This window comes from Hemicordylus capensis, chromosome 4 (assembly GCF_027244095.1).
Source record: "Hemicordylus capensis ecotype Gifberg chromosome 4, rHemCap1.1.pri, whole genome shotgun sequence".
In the NCBI taxonomy this organism is placed as follows: Eukaryota; Metazoa; Chordata; class Lepidosauria; order Squamata; family Cordylidae; genus Hemicordylus; species Hemicordylus capensis.
This window is the reverse complement of record NC_069660.1, coordinates 223,880,569-223,904,039: the sequence shown is the minus strand read 5'-3', so window position 1 is coordinate 223,904,039 and position 23,471 is coordinate 223,880,569. Positions and strand designations below refer to the sequence as shown.

The 23,471-nt window shown below is 43.5% G+C and overlaps 1 long non-coding RNA gene across 1 annotated transcript; it reads left to right on the top strand.

The window, feature by feature from the left end:
• The first annotated feature begins 9,635 nt into the window (after window positions 1–9,635).
• Window positions 9,636–18,054, top strand: LOC128324834 (uncharacterized). The gene is made up of 3 exons (XR_008307119.1): window positions 9,636–12,600; window positions 12,727–13,507; window positions 13,837–18,054. It is a non-coding gene; the product is annotated as an uncharacterized LOC128324834 (long non-coding RNA).
• The last annotated feature ends 5,417 nt before the right edge of the window (window positions 18,055–23,471 follow it).

Below are 23,471 nucleotides of genomic sequence, written 5' to 3'. Positions count from 1 at the left end.
CATGTTGTGGAACCTGATAGAATTTTACAACCAAAAAATTTAAAACCACATTTATACTATACCATACAAAACCATACAAGAGCTATGTCCTACTTACTGTTTGATCACCCTTGAGATGGACAACCATGGGGACAAGGGAAGATAAGACACCAAAACAAACATTAAAAGTGGTCCCATGTTGCAAGCTGGAGCTAATGGTGGTTCCTAAGTCTGAAAAGTCTCCTAAGTTCAACAGACATAGATGCTATTCACATGATGGTAGAAAATCGGGCTAGCCTCCACTTGCCCGATCTTCTACCATCATGAGAACCACCAGGCTTGGCTGTGAGCCCGGTGGTTCTTAAGCAGGTCACCCACTTAAGTACCCTTGCCCTAAGCCCAGGTTAGCGGAGTGAGCGCTCCGCTAACCCGGGCTTTCCGATCGTGAATTGCCGCAGCAACTCACAAGTAGACCCCCGACCAGGAGGCTGAAAAGCAGCTTCCCGGCTCAGGGGTCTCTCCAGTATGCCCTGCGCATTCGCGCAGGGCATGCTGGATCTTTCAGGGGCCACATGGCCCCCGTTCCTCCCAGCTCCCGCCAGCTCCCTAACAGAGCCAGCAGTCATGTGGGCAGCCACTTTCATGTGTGGGCAGCCGCTAATTGTGAGAAGAGCCTAACAGACTTATATACATCTAGATTTCATGCCTTTTCTGCCTGTTTTATTCCTAGGTATTTAAACTGTAAAGTTGCTTGTGGAGCCTCTGGAGTTGCTGTCCTTGTCTTGTTAAGCATAATTATTTGTGTAGAGTGATATTTGTGTTCCTTTACAGCACAGCTCAATGTTCTTCTTACTTTTCCAAAACATAATATGCTTCATTGCATACATAATATACAACACAAATCACATTTTTACTGTCTGTGTGGTCTTCAGATATACCAGTTAGCTGATCTGTAGATATAAATTACTTGTACTGGTGCACTGAATTCAACAGCAGCAATCCAAAAGTATGTTGAGGATTTTTCATGAATATGGATTTAAGCTTCCTATGCTGCACATATAAAACAAATCTAGGTTTTCTATTTATAGACTGTTATTCTCATTTGGTAAGTTGTATGCACTCAAACTGTTTTCAGTCTGATTCCTTGGCACACAGTGTCCTTCTCCAAACCAAATTAGTTGCTTGATGCATTAGCACAGTATTAATTTCAAGTGCTTTGACGTTTTTATAAACCATTACACTGCACTCTTTTAATCAACAGTACTTGCGTCCTTATCAGTGTGCTTTGGTGGGAGACATCGATTACCATGTTCTTAATGGATTATCAGATATTATCTCCTGTGCAATTTGTAAAGAATTAAGTTAATAATTTTTCAATTTGGGATCCCAGAAAATTTAGTTTTCTTTAATAAGATATGATTTATAGAAGGGATGGGAACAAATGATTAGTTTTTCTATAGTATCTGAGGATTACATATATTAATGCCATTCAGGCATAAAGAATTAAAACTATTGATAAGCAAGGACCCAGATTTTTCCAGACGTCTCGGAACACAAAATGAATACATCTTTAATCATTACTAATACATTGCGATATGAGAAATATTGACTTGTGCAAAGGTTTTTGAAAACACTCCAATATTTATTCTCTATTATTTCAAATTCTGCCCATAATAATTTGTAATAACATTAGAATGCAATGTTGATTAATGCAATGGTGCAAACTGACTCATGTATTTTGAAGTCATTTCAGATGACACACATTCTTAACGTAACACATTCATTTCTCTTTCAATACTTCGTTTTTCTTTCTTTCTCACCATCTATTAAGTTAGTGTTGTAATCAGATTCTAATACTAATAGCCATATATCCGAGATCACCATAACTTGACTAAAATACATTTATTTTAAATTGTCATAATATAGATATAATTTAGTTCAATAGTTTTGAAGTAGTCATGCTCAAATTCACGCACATAAACACACGTGTATGTTGAGAGGGGGGATGACTGGAAATTCAGCATCAGTTGTGTTAACTATAGAATGACAATGTGGAATTTATTTCTCTTTAAAACAAAGAAAGGACATTGTCACATGCAGAGTTATATTTCACATTACTGATCTGAGTACATTCATTCCAATGTGTTGTGTTAATAATAACTAAGAAAAAATTATGAGCTTGTCAGGAGAAAAAGTAAATAATTGTGAAATCCCTTCCAAAGCACAGTAGGATGACACTACTGAACTGAAGAGCAGTCTCTTCCTGCTCACTTGGCTCTCAACAATTGCCCAATATGCAGGGTTGTTTTTTCCTCCCCCTCTCCCCATTTTCCAGGAGACAGCCTTTCAAGTTCCCATTCAGCCCCAATTCCATGTAACAGAGCTCAGTTGCTATATTATTTTTAAACTGGGACTGAATTATGATGCTGCAGGCACAGAAACAGAGGACTGTGAGAGAAAGCCAATCCCCTGCAGGCCTTGAGTGGAGAGTTGGCTTTCACCTGACAGACTTGGTCTTTGCTCCAGCAGCATGTGAATTCATCACCATTTGACATAATGGAGTTGCCCATTGGAGGAAGCCTTGCATTTTAATCCAAGTTGTTGAAGAATTTGGAGGCTTGTAAAGTTTTCATTTTCTTGAGATAGGCTTGAATAAGCCTTCAGAGTTGGGCGGTATATTAATTAATTAACTAATTAATTAATGACCCACCCATCCCAAATCATTTCCAAGCCTGTCTTGGAGCAATCTTGCTGGCACGCCTACCAATTTCCCCTCATATTTTATTGGTTTAAAAAATATACCTAAACTCTGGCACTTAACTGCCTTTAACATTGCATGGCTCCTGGAGGGCTATACACATGCTCAGTTTTCCTTGGGCATTTTGATCTTAATTTACAAAGTGTTCACTGAAGATCTAGAGGAGAGCTCATCTTGTGGTAGCAAGCTGAGAGAGATTCCTGCCTGCAACCTTGGAGAAGCCACTGCCAGTCTGTGAAGACAATACTGAGCTAGATAGACCAGTGGTATGACTCAGTATATGGCAGCTTCCTATGTTCCAGTCTGTCCTGAAATTTGAAGGCAGCAAATGTATAGGGGTCATTTCAAAGCAGATTTCAGTGGGTAGGGGGAAACATACCCCTAGCTGCATTTTGCTATGCTCAGTAGCTGGTGGCTGCTATTTTGAGTCCCCCATAATGACTCTCTAAGCCATACAATGGCATTCCATAATGTTTTTCAGAGGAGCATTCAGTGTGTGTGTGTGGGGGGGGGGGAGACTTCCATTGGTAGCTGCCATTTTTCTTCCTAGAATGCCTCTGTGAGTAACATAATTGAAAGTGCAATATGGAATGTGGCTGTGTGACTGTCATGGTACTCAACGTAACAGCAATCCATTGGATTAGGATAATGATCTTGGAAGTGAACAGCCACTTGCAGTTGCTCCCAATGCTTGTACCATTTTTAAAAACCTTTTAAAATGTTTTGGTTAAAATAAAACCACTCATATATTCATGGGCTCTGCACTGCCCCACTGGGCTACCGCAACCATGCAGGGCTCATGCAGTAATTTTGTTTGAAGGAACATCCCCTCCCCTCCTGCTGCACAGCCTTGCAAGCTCAAGAAATATTATTTTCCATTCCATTGCTAGATTTACACTTCCCTGCTGTGCAAATGGCAGTGTAGCTAACCCCTGAAGCAAAGGGATGGGATATCATCCTACTGCAATGGATCAGGGCAAGTGTGGGCATAGCGACACTCCAGATAAAATCCAAGCTTTTTAAAATTGTCTCCAAAGGCCCTTTGGAAAAACATTCACTCCAAACAATTGATTCACTTCTAAACATCTGAAACAGTATACAGAGCGACAGCTGCATTTGGGTAAATACATCAAATATACAGAAATGTATAAAACTTAATCACGTCATTTATGGAGGAGCTGTTAAGCTGCAAATTGCGTTGGAGAGACGTGTTTAAAAGAAGCGAGTCACCTTAACAGTCTGCCCATAGTGCTCCTTTGTATTAGTCTGGAACTAATTCTGCATCAGCGTGAAATGAATTGGATTTGGTTCATAACCAGCACTTGAATATTATTTAGCTCTTACCAGGGCTACATACAGAGCTGGGTAAGTGTCAGTCATAAATCATGTTTGTTAATGGACTCACTAGGAACAGAGATATTCTTGTTATATAGCTAAGACAGAAAACTACAGCTTGGTAAGTGAAACACGTAGCATGATTCCTATCCAATGCTATGGAAAGTTATAAAGATGAAGGATACACTTAAAAGACAACTTGATGGGATTACTTTAAGAGTTAAGTGTCCAAACTTTTTTCAGCCAAGGATACATATTTTTGAAGATAGATTTCTAACTAGGCAGGTTGTTAGCTACTAGATAGGTTATCCTGTTTAGGAATGGGCCCGGACCGGTCTGGAGGCCATTCAAAAAGCCTCCGGACCGGTCCGGACCAGTCCGGACCTGGGCGGTCTGGTTTGGGGGTGGGGGTACCTTTAAGAGCGGCAGGAGAGTTTATTTACCCTTCCCGCCACCTTCCCGCTTGGTGACGTAAAGTTACGAGTAATTGGGGCAGCAGGATACCTCCCTGACGCCCCTTCCCTGACGTTGCTTCAAAAAATGTCACGCGCAAAGCACTCCTGGGAGTTTTTTGAAGCAACGTTGGGGAAGGGGCGGCAGCAGGCGCGTAACAATGATAGGGCAAGGGGAGACAGTTGTCTGGGGGCCCCACTGCCTGGAGGGGCACCCCAGGGGCACCTCATGTGACTCCCCATTGCCCCCTGCCCAGCCCCATAGCCTCTCAGCCACTTGCCCTCTTCGCCGTCTCTCCTGCTTGTTCTGCTGGCCCGCAATCGAAGCAGCAGGCAAGCGGCCAAGAGCTCCTTTTCTCCGGCCTCTCAGCTGATCGGCGGGTGGGCGGGGCTTCCACGGAGGCCTCCGTGTAGGCCGCAGTGAAGCCTGAACTCGAGTAGGGCCCAAGCAAGCCAGGAAGGAGGAGGCAGCCAGAGTGTTCTCTGCAGCAGAAGACTTCTTGCTGCCCTGCTCAACCCAGACCAGCATTTGCCAGGTAGAGTGTGAACTCCTTTTTGTGGTTACCTTTCCCGCCCCCCCCCCCATATATAGGGATCTGCTTGCCATAGGGCTTGGATATGGGGGGGGGAGGGACCAAGAAGTCTCTGAATATTTATTTTGAAACAGCTTGGAAAATTTGTTGACTTAAAAAAAACTATCTAAAAAGTCCTATAAGTGGCTTGTTTCATGGCAGAAAATTGCAAAAACTTCTGGAACAGTATTTTATTAATTTTATTTATTCATTCATTCATTTATAAATGCACTTATGTTCAAGTTGTTTTGCAACCCAGAAGGTCTGAGTGAGAACTGTGAAGCATGTGTGGTGCTTTTATTTTATTTTTCTTGTGTGTGAACTGCTCCCCAATAACTTGAAGGGACTTCAGGGTAAATCTGGCCAACATGTGAATGCAGCACCTCCATTCCAGAGGAGATGTGTCTTAAAGGGCTTTAAAAGCCTCCTGTGAAAAACCTCCTGCAATCAAACTTGACTGAATTTGTTCAGAATTCTGAGAAAACAAACATAGGCTCACCCTGCATGGTTGAAAGTCTCCTTTGCTAATCTGCAGCGAGGGGCCCATTTTAATAATTCATCTTTCTAGTGTGTTCTAGGCATTAAAAGTAATACAAATGTATAGTACTCAATGTATATCACTATATATTGTGATGTGTGTGTGTGTATTCAGTGAAATGTATTTGCAGGCAGCATACTTATTTTGGAATATCAGACTTAAATCCTTGGGGGCCTGGGGTGTGCGGAGGCCCTGGACTTTGGGGGGGGGCCCATTTTAAAATCTTGTCTCTGGGCCCACTCCAACCTTGCTACGGGGGTCGTATATGTTTTCAGGCTGGATGCAGCCTGAGCACACACAGAGTCGGGCTCCTAGAGCAGCTGGCTCAGGGGGTAATCCTTCAAAGTAGTGCATTATGGGATATCTGGAGGCCGGGCACTGTTCCCCTGGCCTCCCTGCTGCTGCACTGCTCACCACAGCTCATCTGCGAATGTGGCGCAGCAAGCCAGGATCATGTGGAGGCAGGCAGGATTGATTCTGCCACCACCACCCTGTCCTTTTCCAGCTCCAAGAAAAGAGGTTGTCTGCATGAAAAACCTCTAGATAGTGAACCGCCCAGGGACTTTTTTTTTTTAAAGGGTGGTATGGAGATGTAAGAAATAAATACATAACAATAAATGACCACAATATGTTTCCTGTACAATGTTGTACAGAGAAAGCATTAAACGAAGTTTTTTTCTGTTCCCTCTTTAGTCCTTAATAAGATCTGTTCGGATGTTATTAAGAAAAAGCTGGACACAAGTACAGCTGTCTCAAAGCTTGCCCAAAGTCCCACCTGGTGCAATACTCACCTGCCCTCCCACATCTTCATAGTTACCATGGCATTTATCTGAAGAGGCAAATGCTGTAACCATGATAGCAGGCATCTCCATGACCAGCGGGCTCAGGTGCCCTGTGGGTTGCACCCCTTAGGGATATATTTTGGTGATGCACAGTGGAATTCAGAGGAAAAGGGAGGTTGTTGAAAATCGCTCCTTTACACCAGTTAGGTTGTACTGCAATGGTCAGTTCCTACAACTTTTCTGCATGCCCTCATCTAAACCCATTCCACATTGTTTAAATCCCTCATAAAATACTGAACACATTACTCCAGATGAAGTCTGACTAGTGCATGATAAACAGAAACTATTACATCTCCTACTATAACATCTATTAATATGGAGCAGCCTAGATTCTCAGGTACATGAATACATGGCAGAAATAACTAAAAGTGTGCTAAACATTTTCCAGTTTCAACTAATAGGTAGAAATATTTTGGCTAGGTTGAAATTTTCTGGTCAAAAGCCCTTAGACTTTTGGAATAAAGCATTTCTTTAAAAGCCTGCTTGGCACCATTGCTTCACCGGTTTGCTGTTACTTGTCTGCAGTCTTTCTCCTTTGGCGGCGGCGGCTTATTGCTCCATCCTGGATTTAGTCTCACAGGTGATTCCTTGGAATCAGGGATTATGCAATGAATGTGATGATGCCACACTCTGCAATAGCCAATCAGATTAGGCTATGTGATGATGTCAGTGGGGGCAGATGAATGCAATTGAGACAGAAAGCAAGTGAGGACAATAACCTTCTTCATAAATTACCCTATGTGCATTCATTCACTGAATGTATGAAGGGGGAAATGGAATGTACCAGCTTGCCTCATACTTATACATCCACTGGCCATACTCCAGGCATCTCCACATGCAGAACGTAGCAGCAAAGGGCAGTGCTGAATGTAGGAAGAGTTCCTCCACATGATTTAGAACCCAGTCAGCCAGGATTCAATGAACATTGGGAGGTATCTTTTGAAGAAGGAATTGAATTGGACTTTTTCTTTTTCTTTTGTTTTCTTCTCTTTCTTTCTGTCTTTCTTTCTTTCTTGATTTCATTCTTTCTTTTTTTTGGAGAACTGCAAAAAACTCACAAAGTGACGGGTATGCCAAAAAGGTTTGCAAACATGAATAAATGCATTGTATCCTTAAATTGTTCTTAGATCATAGGAACATAGGAAGCTGCCATATACTGAGTCAGACCATTGGTCCATCTAGCTCAGTATTTTCTACACAGACTGGCAGCGGCTTCTCCAAGGTTGCAGACAGGAATCTCTCAGCCTATCTTGGAAATGCCAGGTAGGGAACTTGGAACCTTCTGCTCTTCCCAGGGTGGCTCCATCCCCTAAGGGGAATATTTTACAGTGCTCACACATCAAGTCTCCCATTCATATGCAGCCAGGGTGGACCTTGCTTAGCTCAGGGGACAAGTCATTTCTACCACAAGACCAACTCTCCTCACCTTACGGTCCAGCTTCTTGTGCAGGACAGAAACTGACTTGGCTGCCCTGATGTAGAGATTTCTCCACTCCCTCTCTTAGGGGTTTAAAAAAGACTTTGAAGATCCTCCTCTTTAGAGAAGTTATCTAGTTACAGCTGTTAGTTTGGACTTTAAACTTAATTCCTCATGAATTAAGCTAGTCTTTAGCTAGTTTTTATCAACTTCATAGTGCTTTGCTACTTGTCTCCTTTATTTCCATGCTGTTTTACTGGGGTTTATTACTTTTGTGAGCTACCTGGAACATCATTGTGTTGAAGGGATGGGACAGAATTTTTTTAAATACTGTAAGTAAGTAAACAAATGAATAAATAAGCCCACAAACAAAAGTCACTCCCATCTATGCAAGACAGCAGATGGCTTTCATTTTACCAGTCCCCCTTGCTTCTGAAGCCCAGCAGCGCTCTATCCTTGGACTTCGAGGAAGATGTCCAGGGCCTCCACATCCCCTGGGGGCCCCCAAATTGTCTTTAGTCCAAAAAAGACACCCCCAACCCCCCCAAAACAAAATAAAAAAAACCCCACCACCTGCTCACCCCCCAAAATAAATGTGCTTCTGCACTCAAACTAGTCACTGGAAAGCACTGCCCATGTCTGGGTGGAGGAGCTGCTGCAGGTCTGAACTTACTTCCTTAATGCAACTGCATCACAGGAATGGCTGGATTGCTCTGCATGGAGGAATGTTCCCTTCTCTGAACCAGCCCTAAATAAGTAAATGCAATGGCTTTTCTGAGTTCTTTTGTACTGTCTGGAGAGCTTTGGCCATCATCTGCCACAGAAACAGCAACATAACACAACTGCGTTATGGGAGCAGAGCAGACAATGGGGATTGGGGGGGAAACCAAAGAATTCTCAACAAAAGCCACAAACAAAAGCAGTGTGCATTATGCAGAAATTGCCTTGGCATGCAGGTCATTGGTGATTTCATTTGTAAGTAATGTTTTGATTGTCACAGATTATATGTTGCTCTCATCCCCCTGACATTTGTTGTACGGTGGGATTGATTTTTGTGCTCCAGTATGAAAAGGTCACTTTGATCAATGCAGTGTAATTGGCACTAAATTAGGATCATATCAGGTTATTTTGCTATTTAATGATGAAATATTAAAGAATAGCATGGGAAGATTGCAAGCACTAAAGTGCACTTTAAACCTGCTGTAATGATGTTTTATTTTGTAAGGGGGGGAAATTGAGAGAAAAACAACTAAAGTGCAGAAAATGACTGTGATGTATTACAAGAGTGGCCTGGAATTATATATTTTCACTTGAGATCGACTAAAAGCCCCAGACACAAAACACCAAACTCAGCAGTCAGTCTTGCATGTATCCACTATGCGTAGAGGAAGTGTCTCTGTAGAAGTCATAATCAGGATTGTGCTCACTGTCTATTAATTAGAAACTTCTTTATGGGTAAGAAAAAGCAGACATCTCAAGTTGCAGTCCTTACTCCAGGGTATTCCAGCTGAAATTCCATTGAAGTCAATAGGTAAACTCAAAGGTTATGCTATAGTTAGCAATTGGATGGCTTTGTACTTTACAGCCCAATAAAGAAATCTGGTGAAGCTGGATACTGGGGCTGAATTCAACCCTTCTCCTGCTTGTAACATTAGTACTAGCCGGCCCATTTTGACATCTGTGCAGGCATGCAAAGACTGCTGGGTGTTTTTTGGGGGGGTGGCTGTAGGAGGGGAGGGGAGGATGCAGTGTGGGGACTGGATCATTTCATTAGAATTAGACAAGGTTTACTAGCATAATTGTGAAAATATATGGATTTGACACTACAGGCATTCTCCTTTATAAGAAAGGAAAGTGAGACAATCCTACCTAATTTACCATCCTATAAGCCCAGGGCCAGACTGGGAGGGCACTGAGAGGCCGGTGGAATGTATGTGGGCAGAATGGGTGAGTTTCACCATACTTTTTTGGTTTCATTTAATAATAATTTTTTTTCTGTTAACATTTGATATCTGACCTCTGTTTTCTGTTACTTATAGGTTACTATAAATACTTCAAGTGAAGTATCACTTGTAACTATTAAGAAAGCACAATTCTATACTAATACAATATTTTGGATAAATGTGTTCCTATGTAGCCCAGTTCCTGCAGGATAGTTAGAAACGGAAGTGGATGGCATCTTAATTCACTCTATGAGTCACTCCACAATCTCCCCTTCAGTCCCACAATAGCACTGTTTTAAGTTCTCTCTCCCCATCAATTTCCATGAGATGCCTGCCCTCCTACCAGTGTTCCCTCTAATTCTTACCATCAGTGAGCAGAAAGAGTTTTGTTCTGGGCAGCACTCTGCACATCACTCTCTCTCACACACACATGTATATAATGCACCACGCACAGTGTGGCGCACAAAAACATTTTATCTCACCCCTAGCCCCCCTCCTCTGGCTCTGACTTTACAAGAAGTAACATCTCCAGGATAGCTGAGAAGAGATAAGTATCAGTCTCTCAAGCTATATTATTTTAAGGCATATAGAAGAACAGGCTCATTTCACATGGGGTTATGAAATCTCATGGCTCCTCTCTGTCCCTTATGGATACATTTATACAAATGTTACATGGAAGATGCTGAAAGGCATCATCTCATACTGCATGGGAGATGGCAATGGTAAACTCAGGGCTCTGTGGTCACCAGGAGTCAAAATCGACTTGATGGCACACTTTACCTTTATATATGTCCAGAACTGTCTGGGGGGGGGGAATTCGTATGTATATTCTTTAAACTAAGGTGTAACATATAAGTAAGGTTTGCATTTCACAGCAATTCACTGGCCACATGAACAACCACCTTTACAAAAAATTTCTTACTCCCCTCCATCTCATCATTGAAACTTACACAAGATCACACACAGGCTTTTACTTTGTGCCAATTAGTATCAAATAAGGATCTGTCTTCACAATTAGTAATGAAAATTATATTTTCCACTTCACTCTAAGCATGCATTGAAAAAGTGAGGAGAAAACACACACAATTCTTTCATTTCTCAGCCACTATGGCTGCAAGTACAAGCTAGTGGGGAGTGGGGGAGGAGGAGGTAAAAAGTACACATTAAGTCATCTTGAATATATGATCCAAGCTGAAATTGGGATCCAGGAGAGAGAGCACGTGCCAGATTTCTAAAAGGCTGTCCTTTATTGGGGGGTGGGGGCGACATAGATCTGCAGAATACCCAGGGGGGAAAGCTCAGATAGAGGGATGGTGACTAGCGACCAGCTCATTGACAGCCTCTTTAATGGAAAGGCATTTCAAAAGTAATCTCTTGGCCACAACATGCTTTTTTCATCTCCCTTATGTTGCTGGGAAGGGCAGGCTTCATTTAAGATGAGTTTCCCAGGTGGAGGTGCTATAGATTTTTGACAATTTATGTTCAAACTATTTTGGGGAGAAAGAAGATGGGAAAACCCCACAAACCATTAAAGCCACCCGGAAGCACTGACATGCCCCAACCTGAGTCAGGGGAAGTGGTGGTGGGGGGGAAGAGACAACAAGCTACTGACACCCTTCCCCACCCCACCCCTTAATACAGGAAAGGCAACCAGGCTAGATGGGAGGTTCCCCTCCACCGCTTCTCTGTTGTTCTCCCAGAGATGTGTGCATGAAAAATGGGAAGGGGAAGCACACGCCGGAGTGGCTGAGGCAGGAAGAAGAAAGGGTGGGGCAGTGCCGTGAATGTGGGGCCACAGGATACTTACCCTCTCACTCTCTTTTATTTGGAAATATGTATCCAGCACATACACCCATCAGTGTTCAGCCCCTCCTCCTCCTCTGTGTCTGATGTTTGGATTTGGGAGTTAGAAAGCTACCTATCAAGCGCCCCCGCCCCCCCCCCCCCCTGTGGGCAAGAGCTTGTGAGAATTCAGAGTGGGGGAGGAGGAGGGAATGGTTGGAAGTGGAGTTGGGGAGCTAAGAAAACACAGACCTTCCCCGCACAAAGCTCACAATAGATACACAGAGAGGCACGTACATGTGTGTATCTGTCCAAGGTGAGGCTTTTCCTCCGGCTCCAGCACTCTCTTTCAGATCTGGGTGGTGGTGGTGATGGGGAAAGGGAAGTGTGTTTTCAATGCAACCTACTGACAGGTGTAGCATCATTCTCTCATACTTATCAACAGCCCCTTCCCTACACCAGAATTATTGCCACATTTACTCAAACTGGCTTCTCATAACCAATCAGAAGGAGAGGAAGTGGGGCTCTCTGGAGAGAGGGAAAAGGGGATCTGCACAGCTGGCGTGGGGTGAGCCCAGTGAGTGCAGCAGGGTGCACCAGGCAAAGGCGCACTGGGAAAATGCCCTGCTGCCCGGTGGGCCAGTCTGAGCCTGTATAAGCCTTCTAAGTGTGGTGACTAAGACCTATGCTAGGCATTTGTATGAAAAGTTAGTAGACTTGATTGATTCAAAAGATATTTTGGCAGATGAACAGACCAGGCTTAGGGTCAGCCATTCTATTATAGATCAAGTCCTAGTACTGGCAGCATTTGGTTGAAAAATATTCCACAAAACCAGATTGATTGTATGCTGCTTTTGTAGGCTTTAAGACTGCTTTTGACTCAATTTCCGGTAGGGAATTATGATGCAAGATGCTGGACTCCACAATTGACCATCATCTTTTTCTATTAATCTACAAGGTATATGAAGATTCCACATTAAAGGTATGGTGTAGTTCGTTAGGCTATCTTACAAAAGAAATTTCAACCAAGAGAGGAGTCAGAAAAGGCAGTATTCTGGCTCCAATGCTATTTAATTTTTATGTTAATTTTCTTGTTTCCCACCTGAAGTATTGAGATACCATCCATCAAAGCAGGCTGAAAGGCATTTACTGATTCTGCTTTATGCAGATGATGCCATTCTGCTTCCCAAGACATTGATTTAAGGTGAGTCTTGCAGGCCTTTTCTTTGTATTGTGATCAGCAGGCATTAGAAATAAATTATGATAAAACTAAAATAATGACATTTGGGGAAAGATCTAAAATAAGAAAATAGCTTTTGAATAACCATAAATTGGAGCAGATTACCTGTTTCAAATATCTTGGTGTAGTCGTGCAAGCATTGGACAGTAGAGGTAAAGTTAAAGTGCGCCATCAAGTCGGTTTCGACTCCTGGCACCCACAGAACCCTATGGTTTTCTTTTGGTAGAATACAGGAGGAGGTTACCATTGCCTCCTCCCACGCGGTATGAGATGATGCTATATTGCTGCTGCCCAATATAGGTGTTTCCCATGGTCTGAGAAACATACCAGCAGGGATTCGAACTGGCAGCCTTCTGCTTGTTAGTCATTTCTCTGCCACACCACTTAAGGTGCACTGGGCAGTAAAACAGCACTTTAAATTATGTTCTTCAAAATGGTTCCTGGGACCATGGTGGGGGCACGGGCTGGAAAAAAGCCCACCCGTTGCCCCCCAGCCTCCCTGACTGCTGGCTCCTGACTGGACAGTGTGTGATATTATTTCCACAGGAGCAAGATAAAGGGCATGCCAATAATGTTTTCTTTTTCACCATGTCCATATAGTTCTTCTGCAGCAGACATGAGCAGACGGGGAGAAGAAGGTAGCAGGCAGGTAGGGGCCCATCTTCACTTCCTGTCCCAGGGCTGACTTCAGGGCTGGTTCACATGACACACTCTAAAAGAGTGCAGGCAGGTGGCAGGCATCTCAGATATTTGTCTAAACACTACATTAATCAAGAATTGGCCTTATAAATACTATCATGTGCCCTCACCCCACTTCTTTAAGAAGTTCCACGGGTGATGGCTTCCTCTGAGAAGTTCCATGAATTTGGCTTCCTCTCAAAGAGAGATCATTGGAGGCTTATAATGTCTTTGTAATATTTTGCTTATTTATAAATATTAAATAACTCTTTATTTAATATAGAATTCTCTTTTCTTTAGAAATAATTGAAATAGCAGAGTTGGAACCAAGCAAAAACAGGTTCCATATGATCCACAGAGACTGGTCCTGCACTCCAAGATGCTTCAGCTGCACTTCAGATTCACAGGGTCTCCAATCCAGCCTCTCCAGAACTCTGTTTTTCTCTGACACAAGCTGCCTAAAGGGCTGTTTCTTTTCATACATGCACTGCTGGCTGTGGGGAGGCTGAGGAAGAATCACCTTACATCTGCCCTGCCGATTGGTGGAAGATGCCATCGTACAAAACACATGGCTTCGCCCATAAAGATATTTCAGGCTTATTAGCACCCCAGTCAGAAACATCTTCTGGCCTTCTAGACTATTAGCCAGTCATCTGCCTAAGAAAAGAGTGTGCATAACTCATTACAATACAATACATAATCCATTACCATACAAACAGAACTAAGTTCTGAACTAAGATTCAAAGGACTGTCAGCCTTTCCCAAATCTGCTATGCTCAAGGGGTTAGAATAGAGGTAGCTGCTGGTCCCCTGATAGATAAATTTTATTTCAGTCATTGGCCAGTAAAAGAGTACAGTTACATAGACTCAGAATGAATTTTACAGACAATATAACAAAACTTAGCCATTCTACAAATAATCTCCTTATTGGTGTTTGCTAATAAAAAATGTAAATAAAAGTCATCAGGACATCCAGAGAGGTTTTCCAACAGAGGGGAAATTAAACTTAAATGAATATCCTTATAGAAAACACGATATAGGATAACATATGAAGTGGTTTCTATGGCCCCAGTGCCACATGGACACAGTTGGGAGGAAAAAGATATTCCTCCAAACCTGCCGTCAAGAACTGCTGTAGTAGTACATTAAGACACGCTAAAGTAAGGGCACACCTAAATTTAGACAGAGATACCTCACTTAAATATTCCGCTGGTTTAAAGTTGATAGTTTGGTTCCCTAGATATATACCACTCTTGAGGCCAGCCAATTCATCCTGTAGTTCTATATCCAAAATGCATTGTTTAACCACTTTTGTGTCCTGATCTAGTCCTAGGTCAATTAATTCAATGGGGGGAAAGTCCCTAATGAGTTAATTTATGTATGACTAAAGACTTCCATTTAAATTTGTGATATATAAGTAAACCACCACTTTAAAAAGTGCCTATTTGTGCACTTAGCATGCAAAGCTCATCATTGTGCCATCTCAGTAACAAGTACCTGCACCGCTGTGGTAAAAGTGTAGCCACTGACAGATATAGGCGTACAGAGATAATGCACTTATATGTGGGCTATACCACTTCACAGTCCAGTGAGAGCGCACACAATTAAATGCCTCTCCATATAACACACACACCTCCACATAGCCATTTTCAAAGAGCTTTCCTCTACCCATTTTTTCCTGTAAGGAGTGATTTTCTTCAGTCCCACCAGGAGGAAAACAGTGGAGGTGAAGCAGTTTTAGGGTGATGGGAAGCATGGGTGGGAGACGAACCAGCCTTCCCCTTCTGTCCAGCCATGCTGCTCTTCATACGGCCTTCTCTGCTTCCTACTTACTTTATATGGACAGAACAGTAGCCTCTACGTGGGTCTGTTGCCATAACGTCTGCTTTGGTCCTAAGATTCCACTGAGTGCAAACCGTTCTATTGCTCTGTAGGATCAATCTGATTCTTAGAGTGGTGTCATCTAGAAAGAATATTGTCACTTCATCTTTGGGCTGATTTGATAGTGTTGGTTCACATAAAAGTGGTTCTTTCCTCTCTTTTTTAAAAGAATGTACTCAATCCTATTTTCATCTGTAGATCAATATTGCTGGGTTACCAGAAAGCTTAACATCTAAATCTGTTAAGTTCATGGTACAGCTAGATAAGCTGCAGTGTCAACCTTTTCTAATACAGTGAAAAGTTTTTTAGTTTTCTAGTACAGAGCAGATTTTCCGGTGGAATGGCTGCAGTTAAAATAAAATTGCATACCTGAAATATGTCAGAATATCCCACATATTTCAGGTATACATAAAATTGAATACCTGAAATATATCAGAAGTATATGGTCTCAGTGGTAGTAGTGATGATGTGAATGTTGATGACAGAGGTCCTTGCAAAGTTTTTGATGAAATTATATGTGTGAAGTAGCATGGTGAATATGACCTCATACAGTGTCGTCATCAAACTAATCTGAGAAAAAGTATAGGTAATGCTATGTCTCTTGTTTAAGGATCTGTCCAGTGCAAACAATGCAATCTGGATCCAGCTGCCCTTAGCTGCAACTCATTTCAATATGCTGAGACAACTCCACACTCCATTTTGCTTTCACATTTAGCAGAAGCCCTATTCATGATTTATCAAAATGAATATATTACAGCCATTCACATGACCAACCACAGCAAGGTAGGAGTGGGAAAATCTGGGTAGAGAGGCTCATTTGGAGCCATGGCACCTGATCCTCCGCCACTGCTCCCGAGCAGGGCTACCCTGTTCTTCTACCTTACATTTAACCAAGGTAAGAGGCCCAAACTCCCATCTTAACAGCCCCAATCATGTGTGCAATCAAGGCTATTTGCAGCAGCTCCTGGCAGCCCAGCTGGTTCTGCATCATAGAGTGCCACCTAGAGTGGCCAGGAAGTTAGGAGCTGCTGCATTGATGTGGACAGCCTCTCTACTGCCTGTTCAATGCATTGTGGAATCTTGGAGGACTTCTTCTCCCAGTTCCCTCTTGCAGGCAGCTCCGCTGTGCCAATTATGTGGGCACATAATTGGCAGAGATGGGGTGAGCCCTTACTCATGTGGGGGCAGGTAGGTATACTCCTGCCTTCCCCCCAGCCACCAGGGGTTTTGGTCATGTGAACTACCTTATTGGCTAACCTCCTAACAAAGTCCTGGCACTTAATGAAACCTCCATGAGATGCACTGGTGCTGCTGATGGGTTCAATTAAAATAGCACCAACAATCATGTGGGGATGGGGAGGAATTTTGACAACCTCTCCTTTCCCCAGAACTCCTCTGTGCCACCCAAAAATATGTCTCTGAGAGTTGTGCATCCCTCCGAGACACAATTTGGGGTGGCACAGAGGGCTTCTGGGAGAAAGGAAGGTCATTGAAGTTTGCCCCTCCTGCAAACACTGGTGCTCCATTAGGCTGGAACTCAGCAGCAGCACTGGTACATCTTACATAGCACGGATGCTTTGTTAGTCAGGATGTCAGCCAGTGTACCCAGATATAGGAGAAATGTAAGCATGCCAGCTAGCAATGGCCCCAGTGTTGATGTGCTCTGTGGCTTGGAGAGAGAAAGTATTCCGAGGCTCAGTGTTTGACTCTCCCCAAGGTGGCACAGCCATTGAGGGCAGCACCAAGTGGAACAAGACCTCTCTTGAGCATTTAAATGGGCAATTTGAAACCTGTGGAAAAACCTGCCATCCTTAAGGTTTTGTGGGCCTGAGCTATTTAGGGATGTAAAGGTCAAAACCAAGACATTTAATTGCACCCAGAAACAGTCAGCGCAGAGGGATGATATGGTTTATGCAAGAGGCCTCTGAAAGCAATCTGGCTGCAATCTACATGAGGCTGCAAGGATAGCCCTATGTAGCTTGTATTGCATGGCCACACCAGGATAGAACGGTCACAGTTGGCCTAAGCTGTTATTTGAGCATTTAGCAGCAAAACCAGATTCAGATGTACTTCTAGACTAATGTGGTGCTTGTGCAAACATGTCACACTAACACATGGTTGTCACACTAGCTAGTTCCACTAAGTTGGGAGCTTGCACTCCAGTGCTAGCCACCTAATGATGCAGTGGGGAAATGACTTGATTATCAAGCCAGAGGTTGCCGGTTCAAATCCCCGCTGGTATGTTTCCCAGACTATGGAAACTCCTATATCGGGCAGCAGCGATATAGGAAGCGTCATCTCATACTGCATGGGAGGAGGCAATGGTAAACCCCTCCTGTATTCTACCAAGGACAGCCACAGGGCTCCTTGGTCACCAGGAGTAAAAACCGACTTGATGGCACATTTGACCTCCAGGACTAGTGTTGTGCCGTCACAACAATAGAGTGCACAACCTCCTGCTCCGAAACCTCTTTCTCAGTCCATGTATATTGCAGGGAATTGTGTAAGGAAGCACTTTACATCCCCATTGAATGCAGGCTTAGCTTTTAAATTTTCCAGCTAGTCTCATGAATTCATATGATAAATTCATATGAATATGGAGCAGTTTGGTGGTTCGGCGGCGGTGGTGGTTCTTTAAGGGCGAGGGGTGCACTTACCCCTCCTGCTGCTTTCCCCCCACCGGCACTCCTTTTTTAAAGCAGTTTTTGGGATGTCAGCATACCTCCCTGCTGCCCCTGCCCCCATTTTCGTCCAGAAGTGGCCGGAATTACTGTGCGCGCGCACTCATCAGCCTATAATGGGGGGCAGGGGCGGCAGGGAGGTATGCTGCCACCCCCCAAACTGCTTTTAAAAAGGAGCCCCGGAAGGGGGAAAGCAGCGGGAGGGGTAAGTGCACACCCCCTGCCCCTTAAAGAACCACCCCTCAGCGACGAGCCGCGGAGGGCACAGTTCTGTGCACACCACTAGTAAAACTCTCTCTTACAATCTGTCCATATAGAGACAATTGATCTTATTGCATAATCTTGTTTTTCTTTTAATGTAATAACAAGCCCTTGTTGGTGAAGCGTGCCACTCTTCATTTTAGTAGTCGCACGCCTTTGAAGACCTAGGAATGCTCAGCTCTTTGGGGGGGAAGGTTTTGCCCCCCTCCCCCCAGGGATCTTATATGGAGAGTTGATTTTCCCTCATCAAAATAAAGTGGATGGTGGCAGCCTACTGGAAATCCTTACAGTCAAGGATTGAACCCCAGTGAACTCCGCCCTCCTCCTCTGGCTTTGGTAGGAGTCATGACACAAACTAAGGGTCAGAACCAGATCAGTTATCAGAGACAGAGGGATCAAACAGAGGGATCAAACAGGTATGAGCAGTCACAATAGGCCAAGGGTCACACCAAATAGTCAGGAGAGATAGCTTGGAGATGTGCACCAGACCAAGAGACCCTTGATACTGAGGCAAGGGTTAGCTTGCTGGAGCGTGTCATCTGTATAGGCGGACTCACCCAAACCAGAGTTAATGGAGGAATCTCCTCCAACTGCTCAGATTTCATTGGCTGGTGCAGCTTCCCTTCTGGTCCTAAGAAGCCCATTCTGCCAGTTTCTGCCCCCTTCCAGGCTCAGTGAGTGCAGCTCTGGCTCATCTGGGAGTGTATTGGAAGAGGGAGAAGAGAACCATGAGTCCTGGAGTCTGCTGCAATATAGCAGGCTGCCACAAGACGCAGCAGCGTGCAGGGCCCCAGGGCAAGCAGAACATGACACTGTCTAATGAAACACCTGTGCAACAGAAGAGCATTGTGCTTCTGAAATGTTCAACTAACCCCACAGCTAGCTCAGTGGTGGGGGCAATGAACCTCCCTGATGAGGACCTCCCCTTCCCCAGGAAGCACTCTGTACCACTTGAAAATATGTCCCTGAGGGTCATGCAGCCCCCCAAGGACATATTTTTAGGTGACACAGAAGACTTCCAGGGAAAGGACAGGTCATAAAAACATGCCACACACATACCAGTGCTGCATTAATGTGGAAATCTTCAGAAGCACTCATGCAACACCAGTGCTTCTCCCATTGCACTCATGCTTTGTTAGTCAGGATATCTATTCACTTGAAAGCCAATATGGTTGTAGAGGTTTGAGTGTTGAATCTAGACTGGGAAGACCTGGGTTCATCTGCGTAGTCACAAAGCTCACTGGGTGACCTTTGGCCAATCATTTTTAGCTTTCTTCAAGCATTCGTTCTCTGTGGAGAACCAACTTGTGAGGAGATAAACAGGCACATGCTGACTAGCCACACACCCCTGTGCTGATGTATTTCCTGGCCATGCACTTTGTGATCAGTGCTTGTCTACAGAGGGAAGGCAATGAATTCAAGGACAGTTTCCCCCATGATTAAGGCTGCCATATGAAAAAGAGGACAGGGCTTCTGTACCTTTAATAGGTGCACAGAAGAGGGATTTTCAGAAAGTGCAGCTTGTTTTGCAGGGGAAAGAAAAACTGCAGTTGCTGAAATCCCCTCTTCTGTGTATCTATTAAAGGTAGAGGAGACCTGTCGTCTTTTCCTTATGGCAGCCCTATCCATGATTTAGGACCCTGGTCAGCTCTTTCTATATTCAGCCTTCAGCCTGCACCATGTGTGCAGGGTGCATTTATTCCATCATGCACTGCTTCTTCACAGAGGATTGTCTAAAGAAATTTTTTCTCTCAGTCTCACCCACCTCACTGGTATGTTGCTAAGATAAAAGCAGAGGAACCATTTATGCCACTTTGAACGAAAGATAAAAATCTGACAGATAGATAGACGAAGCATTTTTACAGTATGCTGTAACAATATTATTATTATTATTATTATTATTATTATTATTATTATTATTAACATTTTATATTCCACTCTTCCTCCAAGGAGCCCAGAGTGGTGTACTACATACTTAAGTTTCTCCTCACAACAACCCTGTGGTTAGGCTGAGAGAGAAGTGACTGGCCCAGAGTCATCCAGCAAGTATCATGGCTGAATGGGGATTTGAGCTCAGGTCTCCCCTGTGCTAGTCCAGCACACTAACCACTACACCACACTGGCTCCTTGTAATACAATATGATTACAGTTGAATATAAATAAAATGCACCTGTCGTGCTTATATGCACTTGACATAGTTTTCCTTCAAGCATATCTTATTTCCAGTACAAACCTGAAAGTCTATGCGGCATGATAATATTAACTCCCAATTTCGGTGACCTCTCATAAAACAGCACAGAGAACAACTAGTTGACTAAAAGGATTCTAATGATCCCTTTGGACACTTATGTTCACATAATGACTGCTAGAAGATTTATATGCTCTGTATAGGTATAATTAGACACCCACAAACCCATTTGACCCTACCGAGGTGAAAAGCTCTTCTGCTTTCCAGCAGATGAATCGATAACTCACACGTTTTGCCACTGTGGAGTGAAACTGAGGAAATGAAAATCTGATAATTTTGCTCCCACTGCAGTCTAGACAGAGGAGAGCAGTTTTAGCCTCTGACAGGAAGATCTATTTCCAGTTTCTCAAAAGGCTAGTGTCAATTCCAAAACTTCTCCTCATATTGATTTTCAGTTTTGTTAAAAAGGATGTTTTATTAGGAAATATTAGTCCCAGAGACCATGTAAAGCTTGTGTCTGTTTCGGAGGTTGATGAAATCATGGTTTTAATTTGGCTCTTGTGTGTGCACCTCAATCCCAGCATCATTTTGTGTGCTGCTTGCAACAAAAGCAGGCAACCCTGAGAAGTTGCACTCTTCCCTTTAAAGCTGCACTAGTCAATTGAGAAACAGCTTTGAGGATGTGAAGAACTGATTTATAAATAATACTCTGTGTGTGCACCTACAACACGTAGCTAAACAACAACAACAACAAAAACCCTCTAGCTAGCAGTATTCAAAGGATCGTCTGTCCAGTGATGTCCAAATTACTGTACAAAACTCCCCTTATCATTCTATCATACAGGGCAGCAGCACACATATGGCTAAAATGAAAAGGGAACATCATGTACAGATGTAAATACATATAAGATACTAAATAATAAATGTTGTCAATACAATTTGACTTTAGTATTTAAAAGTGGAAGCAATCCAGTCAAAGTTAAACACTTTTAGGTCCCATTGATTTGCATGGGGGAGAGAGTTAAGCTGGGAGAGACTTAAGTATATGGGGAAGAAGCACTTGAGAATTAAGATAATAGGAGAATGAAGCACATACTTACCTCTTCCACTGAAATCCACAGGAGCTGAATGTACTTTACTATGACTGGACTGAAGACAATGTCACATTGAGCATGTGATCTGGCATGTGTTTTCTCATAGTCTATAGTACATTTACCCCCTTATCAGCACATCATCTGATGTCGCTACAGGAGTTGATGCATGCCCTCAACTCCTGCTGTAGGCCTCCAGTGGCATCTGGTGGGCCACTGTGTGAAACAGGATGCTAGATGGGCTTTGGGCCTGATCCAGCAGGGCTGTTCTTATGTTCTTATGGCTACAGATCTAGTAATGTGTACATTTCTGCATTCCAAAGCAAAAACATTTAAAACAGACTGCATAGTGGTAGCTTGTCTTGTACCCAAAATGAAATATTCAGATAACCATTCCATAGGCACGTGAGGAAAGAAAAAGTCAGCACAGACTTTTGTGTTTTGCTAGCTGGTTCTTAGTCATTCAGAGCTAAGCCACAGTTTTTCCTACTAATACAACCTTTCCGGGTAGTGTTAAAAGCTTAAAAGCCAAACTGAAAGTTATGTTTTTAAATAACCAAAACAATATTCAGCATATTTCACCTGGTATTTCAGTGGTGTTCCATGGGTGGGATCTCCTGTGATTTCCCCATTGTCATGCATGGACCACCAAGGTTGGACTTATGACCACGTCCCACCTCTGCAGGGGCAAGGGATGTATTAGGATGGTCCACCTGAAAAGGTTATTGGATCCCATAGGATTCCAAGAAGCCTTGGAAGGATTCAGGGTTGGCTCTGCCAGTGACCCTGTTGACACTCTGGTGGAGAATTGGAACAATCGACTCACCAGGGCAGTGGACACAATCGCTCCTAAGCGTCCTTTCCGACCTGCTTCAAATCTGGTCCCTTGGTATACGGAAGAACTACAGGGGCTGAAGCCACGAGGTAGATGACTAGAGTGCAAGTGGAGAAAGACTCAACTCAAATCTGACAGATTATTGCATAGAGTGCATCTGAAGACCTATGCTCAGATGATACATGCAGCAAAGAAGCAACTCTTTTCTGCCCATATCACATCCACAAATTCACATCTGACAGAGTTGTTCAGGGTTGTGAAGTGGCTAGTGTGTGCCCCTTGACCCTTGAATCAGTACTTGGATCCAACGATTACTCACTGTGACATTTTTAATGAGTTTTTTGTGGACAAAATCTCTAGTATTCGGGACAACTTAGATTCAAACTCCAAAATAGTTAAAGAATCTGATGCTGAGGTGTCTAGCAGCTCCTCTTATGTGATGACCCTGGATCAGTTTCAGTTTGTGACTGAATATAAGCCTGAATATAAGACTGAATATAAGCCTGACGATGTGGACAAGTTGCTTGGAATGGTGCAGCATACCCCCTGTCCTCTTGATCCTTGCCCAACATGGCTATATTATCTGGCTGGGAGGCTGTTGTAGAGGGCCTGGTAGAGATAATAAATGCCTCTCTGAGGGAGGGCAATTATTAGACTGCTTCTGAGGAAGCCTGCCTTGAATCCCTCAGAGTTAAGCAAATACAGGCTTGTCTCCAACCTTCCAGGGCTGGGCAAGGTGATTGAGAAGGTGGTGTCCTCCCAGTTCCAGGCGGATTTGGAGGAAATTGATTATCTAGACCCATTTCAAACTGGCTTTTGGGTGGGCTGTGGGGTGGAGACTAACTTGGTCAGCCTGATGGATGATCTCCAGTTGGGAATTGACAGAGGGAGTGTGACTCTGTTGGTCCTTTTGGATCTCTTAGCACCCTTCAATACGATTGACCATGGTATCTTTCTGGAATGTCTGAGGGGATTGAGAGGTGGGAGGCATTGCTTTG